At 37.6% G+C, this 27582-nt stretch overlaps 1 protein-coding gene across 1 annotated transcript in view; it reads left to right on the forward strand.

Moving 5' to 3' along the window:
- Positions 1 to 1466: 1466 nt before the first annotated feature.
- slc5a6a (solute carrier family 5 member 6a) overlaps positions 1467 to 27582 on the forward strand; it is a 77188-nt gene continuing 51072 nt past the window's right edge. The window contains exon 1 of the mRNA XM_061894124.1: positions 1467 to 1560. The gene's annotated coding sequence lies outside the window, so the exon portion shown is untranslated. The remainder of the gene's footprint in view (positions 1561 to 27582) is intronic.

Raw genomic sequence — 27582 nt, forward strand, 5'->3', positions numbered from 1 at the left:
AACTAGCTAATTCGAATCTTTTTTTGAAAAAAAAATGTAAAATTAATTTATGGAACATCATTAGCAATTTTTCCTGATTAAAATTAATTTTAGAATTTTGATGACATGTTTTAAATAGGTTAAAATCCAATCTGCACTTTGTTAAGAATATATAACAAATTGGACCAAGTTATATTTCTAACAAAGACAAATCATTATTTCTTCTAGATTTTCCAGAACCAAAATGTTAAAATAAATTCAAAAGACTTTGAAATAAGATTTAAATTTGATTGTAAAGATTTCCTAAATTTGCCAGAATTTTAATCATAATAAGTTTGAAGAAATATTTCACAAATATCCTTTGTTGAAAAACAGAAGCTTAAATAAAGAATTAAATTAAGATGTATTTATTATTCTTTACAATAAAAAAACAAATTTACTTGAACATGGATTTAAATTGTCAGGAAAGAAGAGGAAGGAATTTAAAAGGTAAAAATGTGTTTAAAAATCTTAAAATCATTTTTAAGGTTGTATTTTTTCTCTAAAATCGTCTTTCCGAAAGTTTTAAGCCTTTAAATAGACTCCCTTTTTAGACCAGTTGATCTGCCGTTTCTTTTCTTTTTCTTCTATGTCCCACTCTCCCTTGTGGAGGGGGTCCGGTCCGATCCGGTGGCCATGTACTGCTCGCCTGTGTATCGGCTGGGGACATCTCTGCGCTGCTGATCCGCCTCCGCTTGGGATGGTTTCCTGCTGGCTCCGCTGTGAACGGGACTCTCGCTGCTGTGTTGGATCCGCTTTGGACTGGACTCTCGCGACTGTGTTGGATCCATTATGGATTGAACTTTCACAGTATCATGTTAGACCCGCTCGACATCCATTGCTTTCCTCCTCTCCAAGGTTCTCATAGTCATCATTGTCACCGACGTCCCACTGGGTGTGAGTTTTCCTTGCCCTTATGTGGGCCTACCGAGGATGTCGTAGTGGTTTGTGCAGCCCTTTGAGACACTAGTGATTTAGGGCTATATAAGTAAACATTGATTGATTGATAAGAAGCAAAGTAAAACAAATAAATTAATTTATTCAAACAAGTGAAGACCAAGTCTTTAAATTAATTTCTTGGATTTTCAAATTCTATTTGAGTTTTGTCTCTCTTAGAATTAAAAATGTCGCGCAAAGCGAAACCAGCTTGCTAGTAAATAAATACAATTTAAAAAAAATAGAGGCAGCTCACTGGTAAGTGCTGCTATTTGAGCTATTTTTAGAACAGGCCAGCGGGCGACTCATCTGGTCCTTATGGGGGGCACCGCGTTGGTGACACCTGGTGTAGTATCCGAAAACCAGGCATGCTGCTGAGCCCCACCAAAAAAAACACTAGATGGCGACAAACGCACCAAAATTCGACGCGAAGCGCCGGTTTACGCAGTGTCCTCGAACGCAACGTTTTGCCAAGGAGAATGGGCGGTCCTTTAACGGTCACACTTCCGGGTGGACGAATGTTGCTGTCACGTGTTCACTAGCACGAAGCCCAGCCGAGGCTAGCAGGCGAACACTTTCTACCGCATTTTGGGGGAACAACAGCAAGTAAGTGACTATTTGTGTTTATTCGCTTGAGAACATGGTCGCTATGAGCGGTTTCATACGTTTCACACTGAGCCAAACAGGACCACGTTGTTGCTGCGTTCAGCTGTCATTGCTGGATTTCATTAAAATAAAAAAAATGCTAACGTTGAATTTCTTAATAATCACATTGGACGTTTGTAAAAAAAACCGGTAGCACGTGAACGTCGCTGTATTGAATGGCACCGCACCGTGTATGGCTCAGCCAATAGCAGACAACCTTTATGTGATCACGTGGCTTCAATGATTTACCAATATAGTAAGAGTATGTAATAAAGCGGTGGGCGACACCAGTAAATATTATTTACTGTATTGCACTTTTAACATGGAGGATTACATATCTAAAATTAGACAGTTTTTTTTTAAACTGGACTTTCAATCAAAGCAGGAGGTAATAAAGGAAGATCTCCATCCAGACTGAGAGACTTTTAAAACTGAAGAAAGATAAGGAAGACTCAGAGGTGAGACCAAGTCTCAAGTCTCGAGTCAAGACTGGAAAAGTGTGCTTTCAAGTCCTTTTACCCACAGACTGATATATTTACACAGATTGTGTATGCTTTTTAAAATAATGTAAGATGGATGGATGTTCTAAAAATAGCTCAAATAGCAGCACTTACCAGTGAGCTGCCTCAATTTTTTTTAAATATTATTTATTTACTAGCAAGCTGGTCTCGCTTTGTTCGACATTTTTAATTCTAAGAGAGACCAAACTCAAATAGAATTTGAAAAGCCAAGAAAATATTTTAAAGACTTGGTCTTTACTTGTTTGAATAAATTAATTTATTTTTTGACTTTGCTTCTTAAAACTTTCGGAAAGACAATTTTAGAGTAAAAATACAACCTTAAAAATGATTTTAGGATTTTTAAACACCTTTTTACCTTTTAAATTCCTTCCTCTTCTTTCCTGACAATTTAAATCCATGTTCAAGTCAAAAAAAATGTTTTATTGTAAAGAATAATAAATACATTTTAATTTATTCTTCATTTTAGCTTCTGTTTTTTCGACAAAGAATATTTGTGAAATATTTCTTCAAACTTATTATGATTAAAATTCTAAAAAATTATTCTGGCAAATCTAGGAAATCTTTACAATCAAATTTAAATCTTATTTTAAAGTCTTTTTAATTTATTTTAAAAATTTTGTTCGGGAAATTCTAGAAGAAATAATGATTTGTCTTTGTTAGAAATATAACTTGGTCCAATTTGTTATATATTCTAACAAAGTGCAGATTGGATTTTAACCTATTTAAAACATGTCATCAAAATTTTAAAATAAATCTTAACCAGGAAAAATTACTAATGATGTTCCATAAATTTATAAATTTTTTTTTTTCCAAAAAAGATTCGAACTAGCTAGTTTTTCTCGGATGCTTCCTCGTTGGAGGGAAAAAAATTAAATATCTCAGCCCGGTCGAGAAACGTGGCTTCCCTCGAAGACACTGGCAGTCGCCCCACCCCTCCGACTTTCAGGTACGACTTTATAATCTCACTAAAACACTAGCAACACAATAAGCAGATAAGGGATTTTCCAGAATTATCCTAGTAAATGTGTCTAATAACATCTGAATCGCTCCCATTGCCCTCGTCTTTTTTTTTTTTCTTTTTTCTGGTCCTTCACTCTCACTTTCCTCATCCACGAATCTTTCATCCTCGCTCAAATTAATGGGGAAACCGTCGCTTTCTCGGTCCGAATCGCTCTCGCTGCTGGTGGCCATGATTGTAAACAATGTTCAGATGTGAGGAGCTCCACAACCCGTGACGTCACGCGCACATGTGTGTATACAACTTTTTCTCTGTGTAATAGTCCATCCATCCATCTTCTACCGCTTATCTGGGCTTGGGTCGCGGGGGCAGCAGCCAAAGCGCGTCCATCGCTGCTTGCAGCTTTAATTTATATTGCTACTATGGTACATTTTTGTCTACTTTTATACCCGCATTATCCTGGATCAATAAAGTTAGTCTAAGTCTAAGTGTGAATAGGTAGTGGAGGTACGCAGTAGTCATGGGATGCTTTTACAAAGACTTAACGGCATTTGGAGGTGAAAGTGTTTATGGTGCTGAGGAGTAGCAAGCTGACCCGTGTACTGATATGTAAGTATAATCATCTGCTCGTGAAAGATAGTGTTATCATATAAAGATAGTGTTAGCATCAGCAAACATGTTGCTATCCAAGGCTGTCTGGACAGGAGTCATAACAGACAGCGTGACATTATTCTCCTCCTATTCAATGTTGTATTTTTTTTTTTAATTTGGTGATCGTTTGATTGTAAACGGTACACTTCCCGTGCATGGCGGATAAATAAATGAAAGTATGGGTTTACCTTCCCTGAGCAAAAAGGTGTAGGCTTATAATGCCTACCCCTTCCCACATATATACTTTGTACATGTCAAAGAGAGAGGAAGAAACAAAAAATCAATGTTGAGATAATGAAAGGACTGTGGAGTGTCTGTCAGAATCAAAGTATTTGATCACATGCCTTGTTTACATGCATTTACCTATATATATATATATATATATATATACATATATGTATATATATATATATATATATATATATATATATATATATATATATATATATATATATATGTATGTACAAACAGTGTTTCCCACAGGTCAGGCATCTATTTGTGGTGGTGTGGTCGGGCGGCGGGGGGGGGTTGGGTGTCAGCGGCGATGACCAAGAAGAACGCGGAGTTGGAATATAATTACAACCCTTTATGTACATATTTATATACATATTTATATAATATTTACATATTTATATAATATGTAACTACAAGCTCCATTCACAGACAGAGTCCCATTGCATTTATGAGTGGTCGAGCGAGTCAAAAGCCGGGAAAAAATAAAAATAAAAAATAAAATATATATATATGTATATATATATATATATATATATATATTTTTAAATTTATTTATTTTAATTAAATTTTATTTTATTTTTTATTTATTTATTTTTATTTTTTTATTTTATTTGTGGCGGCCGTAATTCTTTCGTGGCGGGCCGCAACAAATAAATGAATATATATATATCTAAATACAGTCCTGGGTTCAAATCCAGGCTCGGGATCTTTCTGTGTGGAGTTTGCATGTTCTCCCCGTGACTGCGTGGGTTCCCTCCGGGTACTTCGGCTTCCTCCCACTTCCAAAGACATGCACCTGGGGATAGGTTGATTGGCAACACTAAATTGGCCCTAGTGTGTGAATGTGAGTGTGAATGTTGTCTGTCTATCTGTGTTGGCCCTGCGATGAGGTGGCGACTTGTCCAGGGTGTACCCCGCCTTCCGCCCGATTGTAGCTGAGATAGGCGCCAGCGCCCCCCGTTACCCTGAAAGGGAATAAGCGGTAGAAATGGATGGATGGATGGATATCTAAATGAATATGTATATATATATATATATACATATATATATATATATATATATATATATATATATATATATATACACATACACATGTATGTTTATGTGTATGTGTGTATATGTATATACATATATATGTGTGCACATGTATGTGGGCTTCACGGTGGGAGAGGGGTTAGTGCGTCTGCCTCACAATACGAAGGTCCTGCAGTCCTGGGTTCAAATCCAGGCTCGGGATCTTTCTGTGTGGAGTTTGCATGTTCTCCCCGTGAATGCGTGGGTTCCCTCCAGGTACTCCGGCTTCCTCCCACTTCCAAAGACATGCAACTGATTGGCCCTAAAATGGCCCTTGTGTTTGAATGTGAGTGTGAATGTTGTCTGTCTATCTGTGTTGGCCCTGCGATGAGGTGGCGAATTGTCCAGGGTGTACCCCGCCTTCCGCCCGATTGTAGCTGAGGTAGGCGCCAGCACCCCCCGCTACCCCAAAAGGGAATAAGCGGTAGAAAATGGATGCATGTGTTTATATATGTGTGTGTGTGTATATATACGAATATATGTTTGTGTATATATTAGGGGTGTGGGAAAAAATCGATTCGAATATGAATCACGATTCAGAATCGATTTTCATTTTTAAAAAATGTTTTTTTTTTTTTGTTTTTTATTTTTATTTTTTTTTTATCAATCCAACAAACCACTACACAGCAATACCATAACAATGCAATCAAATTCCAAAACCAAACCATACCCAGCAACACAGTCTATTATACAGCATTGTTCACATGTGAATATATAAATACAGTCTATTATGCAGCAATATTCACTGCCTTCCGCCCGATTGTAGCTGAGATAGGCGCCAGCGCCCCCCGCGACCCCGAAAAGGGAATAAGCGGTAGCGCGGTAGAAAATGGATGGATGGATAACATAAATACAGTCTATTATACAGCATTATTCACATGTGAATAATATACATTATATACAGTCTAATATACAGTATTATTCACATGTGAATAATATAAATACAGGCTATTATACAGCATTATTCACATGTGAATAATATAAATACAGTATTACACAGCATTATTCACATGTGAATAATATACTTTATATACAGTCTATTATACAGCATTATTAACATGTCAATAATATAAATACAGTCTATTATACAGCATTATTCACATGTGGATAATATAAATACAGTCTATTATACAGCATTATTCACATGTGAATAATATAAATACAGTCTATTATGCAGCATTATTCACATGTGGATAATATAAATACAGTCTATTATACATTATTATTTACATGTGAATAATATAAATACAGTCTATTATACAGCATTATTCACATGTGGATAATATAGTGTATTATACAGTATTATTCACATGTGAATAATATACACTAAATACAGTCTATTATACAGCATTATTCACATGTGAATAATACAAATACAGTATATTATACAGCATTATTTACATGTGAATTATATAAATACAGTCTATTATACAGCATTATTCACGTGTGAATAATATAAATACAGTATTATACAGCATTATTCACAAGTGAATAATATACTTTATATACAGTCTATTATACAGCATTATTAACATGTCAATAATATAAATACAGTCTATTATACAGCATTATTCACATGTGGATAATATAAATAGTGTATTATACAGCATTATTCACATGTGAATAATATAAATACAGTCTATTATACAGCATTATTCACATGTGGATAATATAGTGTATTATACAGTATTATTCACATGTGAATAATTTACACTAAATACAGTCTATTATACAGCATTATTCACATGTGAATAATACAAATACAGTATATTATACAGCATTATTTACATGTGAATTATATAAATACAGTCTATTATACGGCATAATTTACATGTGAATTATATAAATACTGTCTATTATACAGCATTATTCACATGTGAATAACATACATTATATACAGTCTATTATACAGCATTATTCACATGTGAATAATATAAATACAGTCTATTATACAGCATTATTCACATGTGAATAATATACATTATATACAGTCTATTATACAGCATTATTCACATGTGAATAATATACATTATATACAATCTATTATACAGCATTATTCACATGTGAATAATATAAATACAGTCTATTATACAGCATTATTCACATGTGAATAACATAAATGCAGTCTATTCTACAGTATTATTCACATGTGAATAATATACACTAAACACAGTCTATTATACAGCATTATTTACATGTGAATTATATAAATACAGTCTATTATACGGCATTATTCACATGTGAATAACATAAATGCAGTCTATTCTACAGTATTATTCACATGTGAATAATATACACTAAATACAGTCTATTATACAGCATTATTTACATGTGAATTATATAAATACAGTCTATTATACGGCATTATTCACATGTGAATAATATACACTAAATACAGTCTATTATACAGTTTAATTCACATGTGAATAATATAAATACAGTCTATTATACAGCATTTTTCACATGTGAATAATATAAATACAGTCTATTGCTCAGCATTATTAACATATCAATAGTATAAAAACAGTCTATTATACAGTATTATTCACATGTAAATAATATACACTAAATACAGTCTATTATACAGCATTATTTACATGTGAATTATATAAATACAGTCTATTATACGGCATTATTCACATGTGAATAATATACACTAAATACAATCTATTATACGGCAATTATTCACATGTGAATTATATACACTAAATACAGTCTATTATACAGCATTATTAACATGTCAATAGTATAAATACAGTCTATTATACAGCATTACTCACATGTGAATAATATAAATACAGTCTATTATTCACATGTGAATAACATAAATACAGTCTATTATACAGCATTATTCACATGTGAATAATATACACTAAATACAGTCTATTATACAGTTTAATTCACATGTGAATAACATAAATACAGTCTATTATACAGCATTTTTCACATGTGAATAATATAAATACAGTCTATTATACAGCATTATTCACATGTGAATAACATAAATGCAGTCTATTCTACAGTATTATTCACATGTGAATAATATACACTAAATACAGTCTATTATACGGCATTATTCACATGTGAATATATAAATGCAGTCTATTATGCAGCAATATTCACATGTGAATAATATAAATACAGTCTATTATACAGCATTATTCACATGTGAATAACATAAATACAGTCTATTATACAGCCGTATTCACATGTGAATAATATAAATACAGTCTATTATACAGCATTATTCACATGTGAATAACATAAATGCAGTCTATTATACAGCATTATTCACATGTGGATAATATAGTGTATTATACAGCATTATTCTCATGTGAATAATATAAATACAGTCTATTATACGGCATTATTCACGTGTGAATAATATACACTAAATACAGTATTATACAGCATTATTCACATGTGAATAATATAAATACAGTCTATTATACAGCATTATTCACATGTGAATAATATACACTAAATACAGTCTATTATACAGCATTATTTACATGTGAATTATATAAATACAGTCTATTATACGGCATTATTCACATGTGAATAATATACACTAAATACAGTCTATTATACAGTTTAATTCACATGTGAATAATATAAATACAGTCTATTGTACAGCATTATTCACATGTGAATAATATAAATACAGTCTATTATACAGTATTATTCACATGTGAATAATATACACTAAATACAGTCTATTATACAGCATTATTTACATGTGAATTATATAAATACAGTCTATTTTACAGCATTATTCACATGTGAATAACATAAATATAGTCTATTATACAGCATTATTCACATGTGAATAATATAAATAGTGTATCATACAGTATTATTCACATGTGAATAATATAAATATAGTCTATTACACAGCATTATTCACATGTAGTTAACATATTTGCATTTATAAATTCATATTCAGTGTCTGTGGTCACAACCCAGTCAACTTTGTAGTGATGGCCATGACTGACAGTTCAGAGAGTTGTTTTGGGGCCAGGGTTCAACTCGGGGGTTTAATAATTGCTCAAATAATTGGCAGTTTGTGTCACAGAGAGTCAAAGAGCTGTACTAAAAAGTCTTGCGTTAGCGTTCATGTGAAGAAAGAAAAGTGAGTTATATAATCTTTTGCTTTGATTAAATCCAGACCTCATGGAGTGCCCGGAACTTAAAATGCACGGACATAGTTTCTGCAATAGAGCGTACATGAGAGCGGTGGCGTGATATGTGTGTGGTGGCGAACAGCTGCTGGGGTTTTTTAATACATTTTTTTATTCATAAACACATGTTACAAATGCAATTTGAATACTGTTGATGTACATTTATTAGAAAACTAATGAAGGTTGTGGCAAACAAAAATATGTTGATTCCCACTATTTTCCCATTTCCCTATTTTTATTAAATGGTTTTATACAAATGTTCGATCGATCGAACAATCAGATTTTTGCAATAAATTCCATCCATCCATTATCTTCCGCTTATCCGAGGTCGGGTCGCGGGGGCAACAGCCTAAGCAGGGAAATAAATAATTGAATTATTTATTGCTCAATTTTAAGTTTTGTTTTATTTTGGTAGCTGGTTGCATCAGCTCTGTGCTGCTTGGATGTCTTTTATGGCCTTTGGTTTCTTTGATGTCTTGATGATTGTGGCCTTTTTGTATCTGTGGGGTCAAAAAATACATCCTGCATTATGTCCAGTCTTTAGTAGGTCATAACATGATGGGGCTTTGAACTTGTCACCTTTCCGATAGGGCTGCTATGAAGTATGAACCATCATTTTGATAGTCAACCACTTCTTAACGATTAGTCAGATTTTAAAGCCTTGTCATGTCCGTGTGATCATGTTTTGTTTTAGTCATGTTCGGTTTTGTTTTTGGACACTCAGTTCCTGTTTTTGCACTTCCTTGTTTGTTTTGTTTCCATGACTACCCATTAGTTTTCACCTGTCCTTATGTCACGCACCTGTCGCACACCTGTCACTAATCACCACAGCATTATTTAAACCTGTAATTTCCAGGTAAGTGAAGTGAAGTGAATTATATTTATATAGCGTTCCAGTGGAAATGATAATCATTTCCCCATTTCATGGCCGACGTGGTCTCACAAGATGTAGTTTCTCTTTAAATATCCCTCTTGAAAATGGCCTTGCAAATATATATATCTGCCATCTAATCAACGTTTTGTTCTTCTACTTTGTGGGTTAAAAAAGTGATTTTTCTGGCTACCCCGCAACAATTCCTGCTTCAGGAAATTGCAACTTGTGAATTGTCAATTATATTTATATAGCGCTTTTTCTCTAGTGACTCAAAGCGCTTTACATAGTGAAACCCAATATCTAAGTTACATTTAAACCAGTGTGGGTGGCACTTGGAGCAGGTGGGTAAAGTGTCTTGCCCAAGGACACAACGGCAGTGACTGGGATGGCGGAAGCGGGAATCGAACCTGCAACCCTCAAGTTGCTGGCACGGCCACTCTACCAACCGAGCTATGCCAGGCAGTCAGGCTGGCGACTTTACCTTTACCCACGTCATGCCGTGTGCTACCTCTACTTCATGCCATGCCCTGCCTGTCACTCATACCGTCCTTAGTTTCCCTCCTGCCCATGCCACGTAAGTTTTTGGTTTTTATATCACAGTTATTAAGTTTTGCCTTTTGCCCATAGTTCTGCCTTTGTGCAACTTTTTGTTTTCATTAGTCAATGTTGTCTGTCTATCTGTGTTGGCCCTGCGATGAGGCGGCGACTTGTCCAGGGTGTACCCCGCCTTCCGCCCGATTGTAGCTGAGAGAGGCGCCAGCGCCCCCAAAAGGGAATAAGCTGTAGAAAATGGATGGATGGATAGTCACGTTTGTTCTCCGCCATTGTGCGCGCCTTTTGTTTTGCTTCCTTTTTTGTAGTTTGTTAGGGTTAAAATAAAATATGTACTTGCATTCACGTCTTCTTTGCCTTCCGGAAAAACAAACCCAATAGTCCACGTTTTGACAAGCCTAAACTTTTAATGGCTTTAGTTTTCCCATCGACTTCTAAATGCATCTTAAGTTAACGCAGGCATGTGCTTAAGAACTATTAAATTTAGTGTTTTTCAACCTTCTTGAGTCAAAGCACGTTTTTTTTTCCGTTGAAAAAATCCGGCATGTGGTGTTTCAGTGTTATAACTTCACCTTTATCTTGACTTTTTACACCAAAATGCGTCCATTCTCCCTCTTCTGTCTACACACTGTGTTTGCTTGAAGTACTCTGTGTGTGTGCGCTGCCCAACATGCTCCTCTGCTCCTAAAACCAGCAATGTCACTGTTAGAGTAATTTTATCTAAGTTATCACAAAAACTTTGTGTTGAAATGAGCAAAAGCTGTCTTTGAACCTACCGAGAAGAAAACTCCACTGTGTAGGGGGGGAAGCAACATGAAGGTGTTTGTTTCTTTCATGTATTGTAATCAACAGAAAGATATTTTCATTACCATGAATTGATTAACGTGGACCCAGACCTAAACAAGTTGAAAAACGTATTCGGGTGTTACCATTTAGTAGTCAATTGTACGGAATATGTACTGTACTGTGCAATCTACTAATAAAAGTTTCAATCAATCAGTCGTGACCCAAGAACTACAAAGCGGAGAGGAAGCAGGGCCCGACTCCCCTCCAGGCACCGCTTTTTTAAAACTCTTTTACAAACCTCTTTCTTGAACTCTTTTACGATCTCTTTTTTTGAACCGACCTTTTCTTTTGAACTGTTTAGTAATCAAAGGCGATGGTTGTTTACGACCCCGTCCCCTTTGGAAGCAGCTGTTGCCATGTGGTCAGGGAAGGTCTACATAAAAGGAGGCGTGCAATCTTTTGGCAGAGTGTGATGACACCGTGCAAGGGTACAGATGTCCAGGTTTTTCCTCACTGAGCCAAATTGAATTCTGTCTCTGTTTGATTCTTTGCTTCTCGTCCCGTTTAATAAATGTCATCAGAGTTTGAACATGACAGTCATGCCCGTTGAAAATAAATAATTGAATAAACGGGGAACTGGTACTTTTCAGTATAGTACTGTTTTTGATTCAATAATCCGTACAACCCTAAAGAAAACCAATATATTTGGACATAAATGCTATTTTCCTGTTTAAGTCAGGGGTCTTTGATCACTCAGATGTGGTCTTTGATCACTCTGATGTGGTCTTTGATCACTCTGATGTGGTCTTTGATCACTCTGATGTGGTCTTTGATCACTCTGATGTGGTCTTTGATCACTCTGATGTCGTTCAGCTGCATGCTTGCCGATTTTTCCGGGAGGTTTCCGTATTTCAGTTTCATCATTCGGGGTACACTTTCTCCGTTTTTCACCCGGACAAAACAAAACATGTCGTCGCGCCAGCTTTTGCACCATGCTATCTGCGTGCCGGCCGGTCACGTAAGTGACTGCAAGGCATACTTGCTCACCAGCCATACAGGTTACACTGAGGGTGGTAATATAAACAACTTTAACACTTACTAACCTGCGCCACACTGTGAACCCACACCAAACAACACATTTCGGCAGAACATCCGCACTGTAACACAACATAAACACAACAGAGCAAATACCCAGAATCCCATGCATCCCTAACTTTTCCGGGCTACATAATACACCCCTGCTACCACCAAACTCCGCCTCAAGGCAAATGTTGCCGGAAAGTAGCGCTCATTATTTGAGGACACCAAGACAATCATTGTTTAATGTCCAGGCAGGATGTAGTGTATATGAGTGTGTAAAGATGCCACCTGATGGCCATAAAATGTAACTGACTTTTTTGTCAATATAGATAAAAATAGTGTTCATGTATGAGATCTAGATCAGGGATGCCCATTACTTCGATCGCGAGCTACCAGTCGACCGCGGGGGGTGTGTCAGTCGATCTCGAGCCAGGCTTTTAAAAAAAATAGACCTAAAAATGAGTGATCATCAATCTTCACCAAGACGTCACTTAAATGACATTCACGGCACCGGAGGGTCTTGTGAGATGACGCTGGCTGCTGCAAGATCATTATTATGAAAAAATGACAGAGAGGAAGGCGAGAAACACTTTTTATTTCAACAGACTTTCGCGCCGTCCCTTCCGTCGAAACTCTAAAGGCCGGCTGCACATTTCCTATCTTCACAATAAAAGCCCTGCTTCATGCTGCCTGCGCTAACAAAATAAGATTCTCGGAAAGCTGGCGTGCACAAGTGATGTGCACGCCAGCTTTCTGAGGGATCGCTTGTGCACGCCAGTTTTCCGAGACTCTGTATTTAGTTAGCGCAGGCAGCATGAAGCAGGGCTTTTATTGTGAAGATAGGAAATGTGCAGTCGGCCTTTAGAGTTTTGACGGAAGGTACGGCGCGAGAGTCTGTTGAAATAAAAAGTGTTTCTGGCCTTTCTCTGTCATATTTTCATAATAATGATCTTGCAGCAGCCAGCGTCATCTCACAAGACCCTCCGGTACCGTGAATGTCATTTAAGTGACGTCTTGGTGAAGATTGATGATTACTAATTTTTAGGTCTATTTTTTTTAAAAGCCTGGCTGGAGATCGACTGACACACCCCCCGCGGTCGACTGGTAGCTCGCGATCGACGTAACGGGCACCCCTGGTGTATGCGATATTGTAATTTGTTCCGTAAGTAAGCAGTTACGTGCATGGCAGGACCTAGCAACTACCACATAACCGCGTAGATACAACGGAAAAACCTAGTATCTCAAGGGACCAATCGGAACTTCTTTGTCAGTCGCCTTATTGTCTTTAATGAGACATTTGCACGAATGGGGGCCCGACGGGTCAAGCTGATTATGTGATATTATGGCACGGGGGGATATTTGGAAGATTGGCCCAGGACGTTGCAAGCACCTTCATTAAATGTATTTGTTGCGATCCGTGACTCGGATCTTCAAATATTATTGTTTGTTTTTCCATCTTTGTTCTCATTCTCCGATTGATCCGTTTATTTCCCGTTTAGTCCATCACCATGGTTACTTATTAGTTTCAGCTGTAACTCCCGGTTCCTGCACACCTGTTCTCTGCTAATCACCTTCCCTTCATAAGCCAGCCTCTTCTGTTTATTCTTTCTGGGACTCTAGTTGGTTTTCACGCAACGTAACGTCAGTTATGCTTTTCTCGCTAGCTTATTAGCTCGGCCACCTAGTCATCTTTAGCTCACATGCTAATCAACTTTGTTTTTACTTTTTACGCCTTCACGCCAAGTCTTAGTTCTTTATTTTTCCTAGCGCTCACGCTAGCGTCTTTTGTTTCCCTTTTTATTAGCTCCAGTGTTTTTGTTCAGAGCTCACCTTTTTTGTTAATACATTTGTTAGATCCTACCTTTTGTTGTGTTGCGCGCTAGCGCCCCCTAGGAAGGAAAGAAAAACAAACTGCTTGTAACTTCCGTTAGGAATGTTGTACAGACATGAAACAAAAACTGTCACGTAGGTCTAACTTAGACCTACATTTCATAATTCTACCTTCTAGGGCAAAAATCAACAGGAAGTTGGAAAAAAAAAACCCCTTCAAAACAAAATTTTTGCAAAAAATTCCATTTTTGCCTCTTTGAGCTGAAATTTGACCCACTTAAAATGCTTCAAAACTCACCAAACTTGGCACACACATCAGGACTGGCAAAAATTGCGATTTAATGAAAAAAAAAAAAAAAAACTCAAAATTGCGCTCTAGCGCAATTTTTGATCAAAACACAGCAAAAACTGCTTCGAGGAAGAAAACACAGACAAAACTGCTTGTAACTTCCGGTGGGAATGCCGGAAAGACATGAAACAAAAACTTGTATGTAGGTCTCACTTAGACCTACATTTTAATTATCGACATCCTTCAGCAAAATTCAACAGGAAGTTAAAAATTACCCCTTCAAAATAAAAGTTTTGTAAACACCCGTCACCTTTTTTCAAAAGTTATCTCCTCTGAGCTCGTTTGTCGTTTCGGCTTCAAACTCGCACAGGAGAGAGATTGAACCCTTCTGATTAAAAGTATTGAACAGAGTTTTGATTACTGCTCCGGTTTTGATTTTACAAGCCTTCAAAGAACCCCTGCGCAAAGTTACCTAAAAAATTTAATTTTTGCCTCTTTGAGCTGTAATTTGACCCCTTTAAAATGCTTCAAAGTGCAAGTTAAAGCTCTACTATACAAAGCGAAAGCAATTTATCAACAACATCCAGAAACGCCGATCTGTAATTTGACCCCCTTACCATGCTTTAAAACTCACCAAATTTTGCACACACATCAGGACTGACGAAAAGTGCCATCTAATAAAAAACCAAACCCTAAAAATCAAAATTGCGCTCTAGCGCCCCCTAGGAAAAAACCCAGACAAAACTGCATGTAACTTCTGTTAGAAATGTCGTATAGACATGAAATAAAAACCTCTATGTTGGTCTGACTCAGACCAGGGCTTGAGTAGCGGCGGCAGCAGCCAAAGGCGGATCCGACCAACGCTGCTTGCAGCTTTAATTATGTTTATTGTTACATCCCTCGTTCTTTAACATGTAAAAAGTCAACGCCATGTTTTTGCTTCCGATGCTGGTCAATTTTTTTAGGGCATGACGGCGAATGACGAGGGCGGTTGCCTTGCTTAAATTCCAGCTTAGCTTTACAACTTTTTTTTTGTCGTCACACAGAAGTCACTACTTCCTCCCGGGCCTTCGATGATATTTTGGGAAATTTTTGCAAAGATTGCCAAACTGTTGTGATTTCCCCCACTTGTGTGATTTATAACAGGCACATTTTGTTGAAGATTAAGCAAGTAATAATCAAACACTGAGCAAATATCCTCTAAGCATCTTAGCAACACAAAGATTAGCATGACTAGAAAATAGTCCTGATCCAGCCATGACAAAGTGCACCTGCATTCCAAAAGAAATAGTCATTTACTTTCAATACATAGGTGAGTCTATTATCATTAATAACTAGTCTCAAAATTGCATCTTTTTCAACTGAAATATCTCAGATAAGGCTGATATTTGCTTATTTTTTCTCTGATGAGATCATTCTTCTCACTAAGCAGATTTTATGTTAGTCTTTTACTTGTTAGGGACCGACGTCCCTTTGGGACTGAGGACCCTATTAAATTTCTAAGGTTTTATTATTATTCTTTATTACTATTCCGCCGCCTCTTTGAGCTGTAATTTGAGCCCCTTAACATGCTTCAAAACTCACCAACACACATCAGGACTGGCGAAAATTGCGATCTAATAAAAAAACCAAACCTCAAAATTGCGCTCTAGCGCCCCCGAGGAAGAAAACCGCGTCAAAAAATTGCGTCACACGCCACTATTCGGCCTTGTTTTTAACTCATTCCACCGAAGGCCGAATGGGGCTTTTTTTGCCATATTCGGCCGAATATATTCGGTTACCGATTAATCGGTGCATCCCTAATATATATATATTTGTGTATATATGTATGTATATAAATATATGTATATATGTATGTATAAATATATATTTGTGTTTATATATGTGCATATAAATGTATACATGTATGTATATATGTATGTAAATATATGTATGTATGTAAATATATGTATATATAAATATATATTTGTGTTTATATATGTGCGTATACATGTATGTATGTATGTAAATATATGTATGTATGTGTATATTTGTATGTATACTAGTATGTATATATATATATATATATATATATAAGTGTGTGTATATATGTGTATATATATACACATACATACATATATATATATATATATATATATGTATGTATGTGTGTATATATATATACACACACACTTATATATAAACATATATACACATACTAGTGTGTGTATGTCCATTCATCCATCCATTTTCTACCGCTTATTCCCTTTTGGGGTCGCGGGGGGCGCCGGCGCCTATCTCAGCTACAATCGGGCAGAAGGCGGGGTACACCCTGGACAAGTCGCCACCTCATCGCAGGGCCAACACAGATAGACAGACAACATTCACACTCACATTCACACACTAGGGCCAATTTAGTGTTGCCAATCAACCTATCCCCAGGTGCATGTCTTTGGAAGTGGGAGGAAGCCGGAGTACCTGGAGGGAACCCACGCATTCACGGGGAGAACATGCAAACTCCACACAGAAAGATCCTGAGCCTGGATTTGAACCCAGGAACTTCGTATTGTGAGGCAGATGCACTAACCCCTCTGCCACCGTGAAGCCCCCGAAGTGTGTGTATATATATATATATATATATATATATATATATATATATATATATATATATATATATATATATATATATATATATATATATATATTCCTTTCGCACTAATTGACTGAAAGAGCACACATTTGGCGCGATGATGTCACGTTATATCATTATGTCAACATACTGGCACTAGCATTTATTTAATCCAAGAATATTTTTCAACATATAATTTGACTTCTTTTGAAAAGTCTTGACAAGCTAAATGTTGTTGTTCTAGATCATTTTGCTTAGTTCAAGTAAAATGCCCCTAACTTTTGTATTTTTTTTGGTTTTTGTATTTTGAACACTGACTCTTCGCAGTGTATTCTCTTCTTTTACTACGTTGTGGCGACGGTTTAAAGGTGGTTTCCGGGTTAAGGGTGAATGCACAATGCTAAGAAAGAATGTGGCTGCTAATCTTGATGCTGCAATCAACTTTTGGCAGAAGGACTTTTGGAGCCCTGCCTCATCAACAACTTATCTCCACATTGGGACATGAGCCCATATCAGCAGACAACAACTAGACGTGTCAGCAGCCGTGTGTGTTGGGGTCCTTCATCTTTGACATGAAAAACAAAGGACGTTGGCCAGACTTTAACGTGCGGGATGACAGTTGGGGAACACGGAATGCTAACAACACGGCTAATGGCCGCTGCTATATGTGCTGTGACCCTGAAATTGACCCCAGGTTTTTTGCAGAACACCTGCCTGCGGTTTCAGCTCATTAAATAAAACCCAATTTTAAGTAAAATGACCCAGCATGTGACAATGTTTTTCCACTTTGTGGTCTCGTTTTATATAGCAATGATGTTAGGAGGATCCTCCTGGCTAGAAGTGAGTACTGTAATCTAGCGTACGACACAATGGAATCCATCTATATTGAGTAAAGCGAGTGTAAAGCTGACTGACGATCATAAACTACTTTTTTCCTACGCTTTGAACCCTGCGACTTATGAAGAAGTGCGGCTAATTAATGGATTTTTCTTTGCGAACGGCCATAATGCAAATAGTTTTAGAGACATTTAATATGTGTTATTGTTTGTGCCATGGCTATATAACGAGTTTGCTCACTGCACGTATACGGTGTTTCTTTCCTTTACTGCTTTCAACCGAAAGTACAAGTGCCCTTCCGTCTAATAGCCATTTATAGCGTTTCTACGGGTATATATTCTTCATTAATTCACTTAAAATCCTTTCATTTTCTCAAAACTCGACAGTGCGCCGTATAACCCGGTGCGCCTAATGTACGGAATAGTTCTGGTTGTGCTTACCGACCTTGAAGCTGTTTTATTTGGTACATGGTGTAATGGGTAGTGATAAGTGTGACCAGTAGATGGCAGTCACACATAAGAGATACTTGTAGACTGTTATATGACAGTCTAACATAAGAGATACGTGTAGACTGCAATATGATGGCAGTCACACATAAGAGATATGTGTAGACTGCTATATGATGACAGTCACACATGAGAGATAAGTGCAAACTGCAATATGATGGCAGTCACACATAAGAGATAGGTTTAGACTACAATATGATGGCAGTCCCACATAAGAGATACGTGTAGACTGCAATATGATGGCAGTCACACATAAGAGATATGTGTAGACTGCAATATGATGGCTTTCACACATAAGAGATACGTGTAGACTGCAATATGATGGCAGTCACGCATAAGAGATACGTGTAGACTGCAATATGATGGCAGTCACACGTAAGAGATAGGTGTAGACTACAATATGATGGCAGTCACACATAAGAGATATGTGTAGACTACAATATGATGGCAGTCACACATGAGAGATACGTGTAGACTACAATATGATGGCAGTCACACATAAGAGATACGTGTAGACTACAATATGATGGCAGTCACACATAAGAGATATGTGTAGACTGCTTTATGGTGACAGTCACACAAGAGATAAGTGTAAACTGCAATATGATGGCAGTCACACATAAGAGATACGTGTAGACTGCAATATGATGGCAGTCACACATAAGAGATACGTGTAGACTACAATATGATGGCAGTCACACATAATAGATACGTGTAAACTGCAATATGATGGCAGTCACACATAAGATATACGTGTAGACTGCAATATGACTCACGTAAACAACACCCAACATTTTATATGTTCCATTGAAAATATAGAACATTACACATGTTGCTCAAAAATCCATCAAAATGTTTTAGTAGGACTTTGGTAAGCTATGAAGCCACACCGCTTGATGGATTGTTCTGTGCTTCAACATAGGAGTATTATTATGGTGTGTGTATAAGGTAAGACATATTATCTGCTGTTTTGTTTCGCAATATTATGCAAAAACAAATGTTCTTACATTCTGGTACCTGCTGATCTGTATTTGGGATCTGCATAAGTCCTGAAAAATTGTGCACATCCGCCTTTGTAGTCTATGACGACACTGTAGTGGATAATCATCTTCTTTTTCTCTATCTTCTTGTTATGTGACATTCATCCTCCACTGTTGCCATTTCTAATATAAAGTAGTGTAAAGTTCTTACTTATATCTGTCAGTAAACTCCCCATGAAAGCGCTAAAACATACCGGTGTGGTGAGTTGACATTATTCACCCAAGGAACTTTATTTATTAGAGAGTTCCGGTCACGGGAAACATTCCGGGCGTTGTTGTTGCCACGGATGAGGAGATGCTGCTCCGTTATTGATTGACGTCTGAATGTCATTGAAACAGTTAGCGCCATCTTTTGACACTTCTTCCACTCCCGTCCTTGCACGCTACACCGCTACAACAAGGAGAAGAGGCTGTCCAAGAGGAGGCACGTAAAAAAGACGGTGAATCCTCAAGAGACTGTCAGAAAGTGAGTTGAAGATTATGTGTAAAACATTCATGCAACATTTTGAGCAAAGAAGCACCATTACATGTTATGTAGACCACAAGGAAGTCTGTTACATTTAGAAAACAATCATAATATGACTCCTTTATTGCGGTGCGCCTTTTGTATGAAAACAGACCTGAATATTCACTCATCAGGGGTGCGCTTTATGGTCCAGAAACTACTTTTCAATGTGTTTTGCATGGTCATGCCTGGAAGCAGTTGGATAAAAGATGGATGAGGATACATACGTGTGTGCATTGCTGTTTCTTGCCAGCTGTTTACTTTGATATATCTGTCAAGTACGCCTCTTTCATCCTGCATAAAAAGATGTCCATGTTTTTTAGGTAGCCTACAGAAAACACACCACATGTTCAGCCCCCTGCTGGAAATGGACAACTATTGTCCCTGTGTTGCCAGGCAACCGTGTGCTGCTGCGTGACCTTGTAATCTTTTGTGTGAAGACACACACACACACACACACACCATTTCCATTTAAAAGTGACTCATAGATTTCCCTTGTCTCTTCTCATCAAAAATCTTGTATTTCCGTCATAATCCTTTTTTTCCATTCCTATTGCTGAGACCTTTTGATTTTTTTTTTTTTTTTTAAATAGAAAAAAATGTCAGGAATCAAATTCAATTATGAAAATCCTTATTCAAACACAGACTTAATAGTTTTTTTTTTTTAATAAAAGGAATTATCCGGAACGTTGGACAATGGCACTGAAGATACTGTGCCTAGATTGGTGGTGCTGGGGGCGTGGTCTATATGACATCATCACATTATATGCTATGATGCATATATTTTTTAATGAAAGCCATTAAAAATGTACCGTATGAGGTATATAGTATGCGCCTGACTAGAATTACTGCCGGGTCAAAATCGTTTTGCCGAATAATTAGTGAAGTGAAGTGAATTATATTTATATAGCGCTTTTCTCTAGTGACTCAAAGCGCTTTACATAGTGAAACCCAATATCTTTTTTCCTTGCCCTTATGTGAGCCTACCGAGGATGTCGTAGTGGTTCGTGCAGCCCTTTGAGACACTAGTGATTTAGGGCTATATAAGTAAACATTGATTGATTGATTGATGATATCTAAGTTACATTTAAACCAGTGTGGGTGGCACTGGGAGCAGGTGGGTAAAGTGCCTTGCCCAAGGACACAGCGGCAGTGACTAGAATGGCGGAAGCGGGAATCGAACCTGCAACCCTCAAGTTGCTGGCACGGCCACTCTACCAACCGAGCTATGCCGCGCATGCGGATCAACGCCGGGTCAAACTCGTTTCGCAAAATATTATTTTTATTAGCGCATGTCTAGAATTTCCGCCGAGTCAAACTCGTTTCGCAAAATAATTAGCATATGCTTAGGATTTCCGCCGGGTGAAACTATTCAGTAGGATTTAAGCTCAAAGCTATTGAATATGCTAAAAAGAACAGTAAGCAGCTATGTTTTATTAATATACCGTAGCTGCGTGTGTCAAATATGAGTCAATACATTTTTCAATGAACAAAAATGTGCCTTGGCTCCAAAAAGGTTCAAAAACACTCCACAAGACGCTCGGCTTCAACACTATGCAATGCATCGTGAAAGTGCTTGATTTGATATGCGACGCGGCCCGCTTTTTAAATGTTAACATCGCCGACAATCACCGTCGTTTAATCGCGGCAGCCAAAACCCGCGATTGCGACGGGATTATTTGTGCAGCCCTACAACGGCAAGGACGACATGATTGATTCTCAATCTACTTTCCCACGTCTACCTCTCAACAGCACCCGCTGGCTTTTCATCAGCATGTCCAGTACATGGCAGGGGGGTGATGTTGCTTCAGGGAAATATAAGAGTTTTGCCTCCGCTGAGCACAGTGGGGGGTGTCAAACGGAATAATACAAATAAATCTCCCATACATTGAAATAGTGAAGGAATAACATAGTCTCTATTACGATAACAGAACCAGATTTGTGTTTTTGTTTGCTGAAACATGGCCTCTGAAATGTCCTGCTTTTGTTTTATTTAGCTGCATGAGTAAAACTGGCTGGAGGTCATCATGACTAAAGTTGTATCTTCTGTCGGATGGAGTGAATTGTCCAGTTTAGGGTTGTACGGTATACCGGTACTAGTATAGTATCGCCGTACTCATGACTCAAAATTGGTACTATACTCTGTTTGCAAAGTACCGGTTTCCAATGTATTTTTTTACGAGCAGAGGAGCATGTTCGGCAGCGCACACATACAGAGTACTTACAAGCATACACAGTGTGTAGACAGAAAAGGGAGATTGGGCGCATTTTGGTGTAAAAAGTCAAGATAAAGGTGAAGTTATAACACTGAAAAAAACACAGGAAGAGCTGCTTAAGTGCAAATAAATTTAGTTTTTTACAAGTATCATTATCACTGGAGGAGGGGGAATATCTAAACATGCTTCATTACACACCGTAGGAGTATACATTAGCTCACCGCCGTCACAATGTAAACAAATGCCATGGGTGGATCTACACCTGACATCCACTGTAATGATACCAAGTACAAGAGCGTACCTAGTCGATACTACTATGATTACATTAATATTTTTTTAATTCATATTATGTTTATAAAGTCAGTAAATACATCCCTGGACACACGAGGACTTTGAATATGACCAATGTATGATCCTGTAACTACTTGGTATCGACATGATCCACACCTAAATGTGTGGTATCATCCAAAACTAATGTCAAGTATCAAAGAAGAGAAGAATAAGTGATTATTACATTTGAACAGAAGTGTAGATAGAACATGTTAAAACAGAAAATAAGCAGATATTAACAGTAAATGAACAAGTGAATTGATAGTCCATTTTTACAGTTTGTCCTTTATAAAATAAGGTGTATATTTGTTTGTTTACTTCCTACTAAAAGACAAGTTGTCTAGTATGTTCAACATTTTATTGAAGGACTAAATGACAATAATAAACACATGTTTCATGTACACTAACATTTGTTGTTACAATAAAGACAATAAAGACATTTTTGTGGTCACCTTGATTAAGAAAAGTATCTAAAAGTATTGAAATACATTTAGGTTCTGGTACCAAAATATTGGTATCGAGACAACCCTGGAGCCAAGACAAGCACTGTAAAAATGTATCATATTATTATATTATATTATAACATATTGTGTAATTTATCTACCTATTATTTTGTCTACATTGTGAGGGACAAACTGTAAAAAATGTATCATTAATCCACTTGTTCATTTACTGTTGATATCTGCTTATTTTCTGTTTGAACATGTTCTATCTACACTTCTGTTAAAATGTAATAATCACTTATTCTTCTCTTCTTTGATACTTGACATTAGTTTTGGGTGATACCACACTTTTAGGTATGGATCATGTCGATACCAAGTAGTTACAGGATCATACATTGGTCATATTCAAAGTCCTCATGTGTCCAGGGACGTATTTACTGACTTTATGAACATAATATGAATTTAAATTAAATAAAATATTTTGTGGCGATAACAAATATCGATGTAATCATAGTAGTATTGACTAAATACGCTCTTGTACTTGGTATCATTACAGTGGATGTCAGGTGTACATCCACCCATGGCATTTGTTTACATTGTGACGCCGGTGAGCTATTGTATCCTCCTATGCTGTGTAGTGAAGCATGTTTAGCTATTCCTCGTCCTCCAGTGATAATGGTACTTGTAAAAAAACATACACACTTTATTTGTACTTTTTTTGCATTCTTATTTGTAATAATTAGCTTGCTGCTAATGGGAGCAATGTATTTCAAAATTGCCAACTGTACTTCATTTACGTGGTCTAAAGATGGCGCCACAGCACAAAAAACAACACAGTTATATAGTCAGTGGCTGTTATTAATACTGTTGAATTTTGGCCATTTTTGCGATGAAAACCCCATAAACAAGTCGCGTCCTGTTTATGAGCCGCAGGATTCAAAGCGTTGGGAAAAAAGGTAGCGACTCATAGTTAGGAATTGACAGTATATACAAACCTTGTTTCGATATGATTTGGGAAATTGTGTTAGATGTAAATATAAACGGAATACAATGATTTGCAAATCATTTTCAACCCATATTCAGTTGAATATGCTACAAAGACAACATATTTGATGTTCAAACTCATAAACTTAATTTTTTTTGGCAAATAATAATTAACTTAGAATTTCATGGCTGCAACACGTGCCAAAGTAGTTGGGAAAGGGCATGTTCACCACGGTGTTACATCACCTTTTCTTTTAACGACACTAAATAAACGTTTGGGAACTGAGGAAACTAATTGTTGAAGCTTTGAAAGTGGAATTCTTTCCCATTCTTGTTTTATGTAGAGCTTCAGTCCTTCAACAGTCCGAGGTCTCCGCTCTCGTATTTTACGCTTCATAATGCGCCACACATTTTCCATGGGAGACAGGTCTGGACTGCAGGCGGGCCAGGAAAGTACTCGCACTCTTTTTTTTACGAAGCCACGCTGTTGTAACACTTGTCTTGCTGAAATAAGCAGGGGCGTCCATGATAACGTTGCTTGGATGACAACATATGTTGCTCCAAAACCTGTATGGACCTTTCAGCATTAATGGTGCCTTCACAGATGTGTAAGTTACCCATGCCTTGGGCACTAATACACCCCCATACCATCACACATGCTGGCTTTTCAACTTTGCGCCTATAACAATCCGAATGGTTATTTTCTTCTTTGTTCCGGAGGACACCACGTGCTCTGTTTCCATATATAATTTGAAATGTGGACTCGTCAAACCACAGAACACCTTTCCACTTTGCATAAGTCCATCTTAGGTGAGCCGGGGCTCAGCCAAGCCGGCGGCGTTTCAGGATGTTGTTGATAAATGGGTTTGGCTTTGCATAGTAGAGTTTTAACTTGCACTTACAGATGTAGCGACCAATTGTAGTTACTGACAGTGGTTTTACGAAGTGTTCCTGAGCCCATGTGGTGATATCCTTTACACACTGGTGTCGGTTTTTGATGCAGTACCGCCTGAGGGGTCAAAAGTCCGTAATATCATCGCTTACGTGGATTGATTTCTCCAGATTCTTTGAACTTTTTGATGATTTTACGGGCCGTAGATGGTAAAATCCCTAAATTTCCTTGCAATAGCTCGTTGAGAAATGTTGTTCTAAAACAGTTCGACTATTTGCTTACAAAGTGGTGACCCTCACCCCATCCTTGTTTGTGAATTACTTAGCATTTCATGGAAGCTGCTTTTATACCCAATCATGGCACCCACCTGTTCCCAATTAGCCTGCACACCTGTGGGATGTTTCAAATAAGTGTTTGATGAGCATTCCTCAACTTTATCAGTATTTTATTGCCACCTTTCCCAACTTCTTTGTCACGCGGATAAATCTGACCTGACGTTGCTTAAAACAATAAGTAATGAATAATTCCACTTGTAATCAAAGTGTTAAAAATAACGTTAAAAATATAAAACATTCTCATGCATTTTTAATCCATCCGTTTTCTACCGCACCTGTTCAAGAAGTTGCGTTAATGGTAAGAAATGATTTATTTATTTTTGGTTAGTGTGGGGCTTGCCCTCCTGGGGGTTCTTCGGAGCACCAAGCACCGACATGAGAGCCTCTTTCAGGGTTACGATATTGTTTTATTCTTCAATAAGTCTCTCAGTTGCTTTCCAGCAATTGTCTTTTTCTCTTTCGGTCTCACTCGCGCTCTGGCTCCAGCCCCAACCCCGTCTCTCCTCCTGGCTGCTGCTTATAACAGAGCGACAGGTGATTAGATAACAAGGCCCAGCTGGGCCATCTACGCACCTGTCGCTGATTTCAAAGCCGGTACTGGCACATCCCAGTTCGCTGTAAGCCCGCAGGCCACGCCCCCTCCACAGTTAGCCTCAGAATAACAAAGTTATTACAAAGAATAAGAGACCTATTATACTCTAGAAATGTTGGTCTTACTTAAAAATGCACGTGTTTTGTTGTGTTCAGTGTTAAAAAAAAATTTATACGGCTCTTGCGGAAATATATTTTAAAATATTTGGCTTTTTGGTTCTCTCAGCCAAAAAGGTTCCCGACCCCTGAGTTTGAACATCAATTATGTTGTCTTTGTAGCATATTCAACTGAATATGGGTTGAAAATGATTTACAAATCATTTTATTCCGTTTATATTTACATCAAACACAATTTCCCAACTCGTATGGAAACGGGGGTTGTACTTACAGCCTGTGTATAAAACTTTAATGGAGGGTTTTTTGAAATTGTTTTCGAGGTCTTTGAAGGCAACACGATGGACTCCCATTAGATTTACTTTTATCTCTACTATTTGGGGGGGGGGGGGGGGGGGGGGGTTTGTTGTCTCTAACAACGATAGGCAAAATGCCCCAAAAAAAGAAAGAAACCTCAAGTCTTACTGCAACTAAATGTCACGCGAATGTAATCGTCACAGGTGTTGTATTTAAAAAAAAAATAACAATATAAAGGTGGATGCAAGGAGGACTAGACTGAGCGTTGCCTGGGAAACGGGACCTTTAGAGTGGAACGTCCAGACATTTTCAGCCTCATGAATTACATTGATTTAGGGCACCTTTGGTTTAGCTCGGTTGGTAGAGCGGCCGGGCCAGCAACTTGAGGGTTGCAGGTTCGATTCCCGCTTGTGCCACCCTAGTCACTGCCGTTGTGTCCTTGGGCAAGACACTTTACCCACCTGCTCCTAGTTTAAATGTAACTTAGATATTGGGTGTCACTATGTAAAGCGCTTTGAGTCACTTGAGAAAAGCGCTATATAAATATAAGTCACTTCACTTCACTAAAGTACATTCACTATCCAGAATGGAATGACTATTAGTGTTTCCCACAGGATTCAATCTCTATTCCAGATGACACCATCATCCAATCTCCATAATTGGCCATTACGCATAAAAAGACAACTTGCCCGCATGTTAAATACAAAGCATGTTGCTCCTGCAAAAACTGCTATCAGACCGCTTCTATCAGTTCTCCAGTCCAAAGGCAAAACCCAGTAACTCAGTAATAATTTCGGAGTTACTAGGTGATATGCTTTACATCAGTGTATGCGATATTGTCATTTTTTCCGTAAGTAAGCTGTTACGCGCCACATAACCGCGTGGATACAACAGAAAAACCTAGTATCTCTTGAAGTGAGTTACTAGGTTATGCTTTTGGACGGGAGAGTTAGCTCGGCTCCTCACGTGCGGGCGACGACAGAATTATCCTCGGACAACTCCCCCTCCCGTTCTGCTCCGCGGGTGATCTCTTTATCCCACTGCTGCCACCATGAAGTGTTGTTGCAAAGGACTCCGGCTTGTTAGTGATTCCCAAAGCCCAAAAAAAGTCTGCGGGCTATAGAGCGTTTTCCGTTCGGGCTCCAGTACTCTGGAATGCCCTCCCGGTAACAGTTTGAGATGCCACCTCAGTAGAAGCATTTAAGTCTCACCTTAAAACTCATTTGTATACTCTAGCCTTTAAATAGACTCCCTT

Source organism: Nerophis ophidion, linkage group LG03, assembly GCF_033978795.1.
Source record: "Nerophis ophidion isolate RoL-2023_Sa linkage group LG03, RoL_Noph_v1.0, whole genome shotgun sequence".
NCBI lineage: Eukaryota > Metazoa > Chordata > Actinopteri > Syngnathiformes > Syngnathidae > Nerophis > Nerophis ophidion.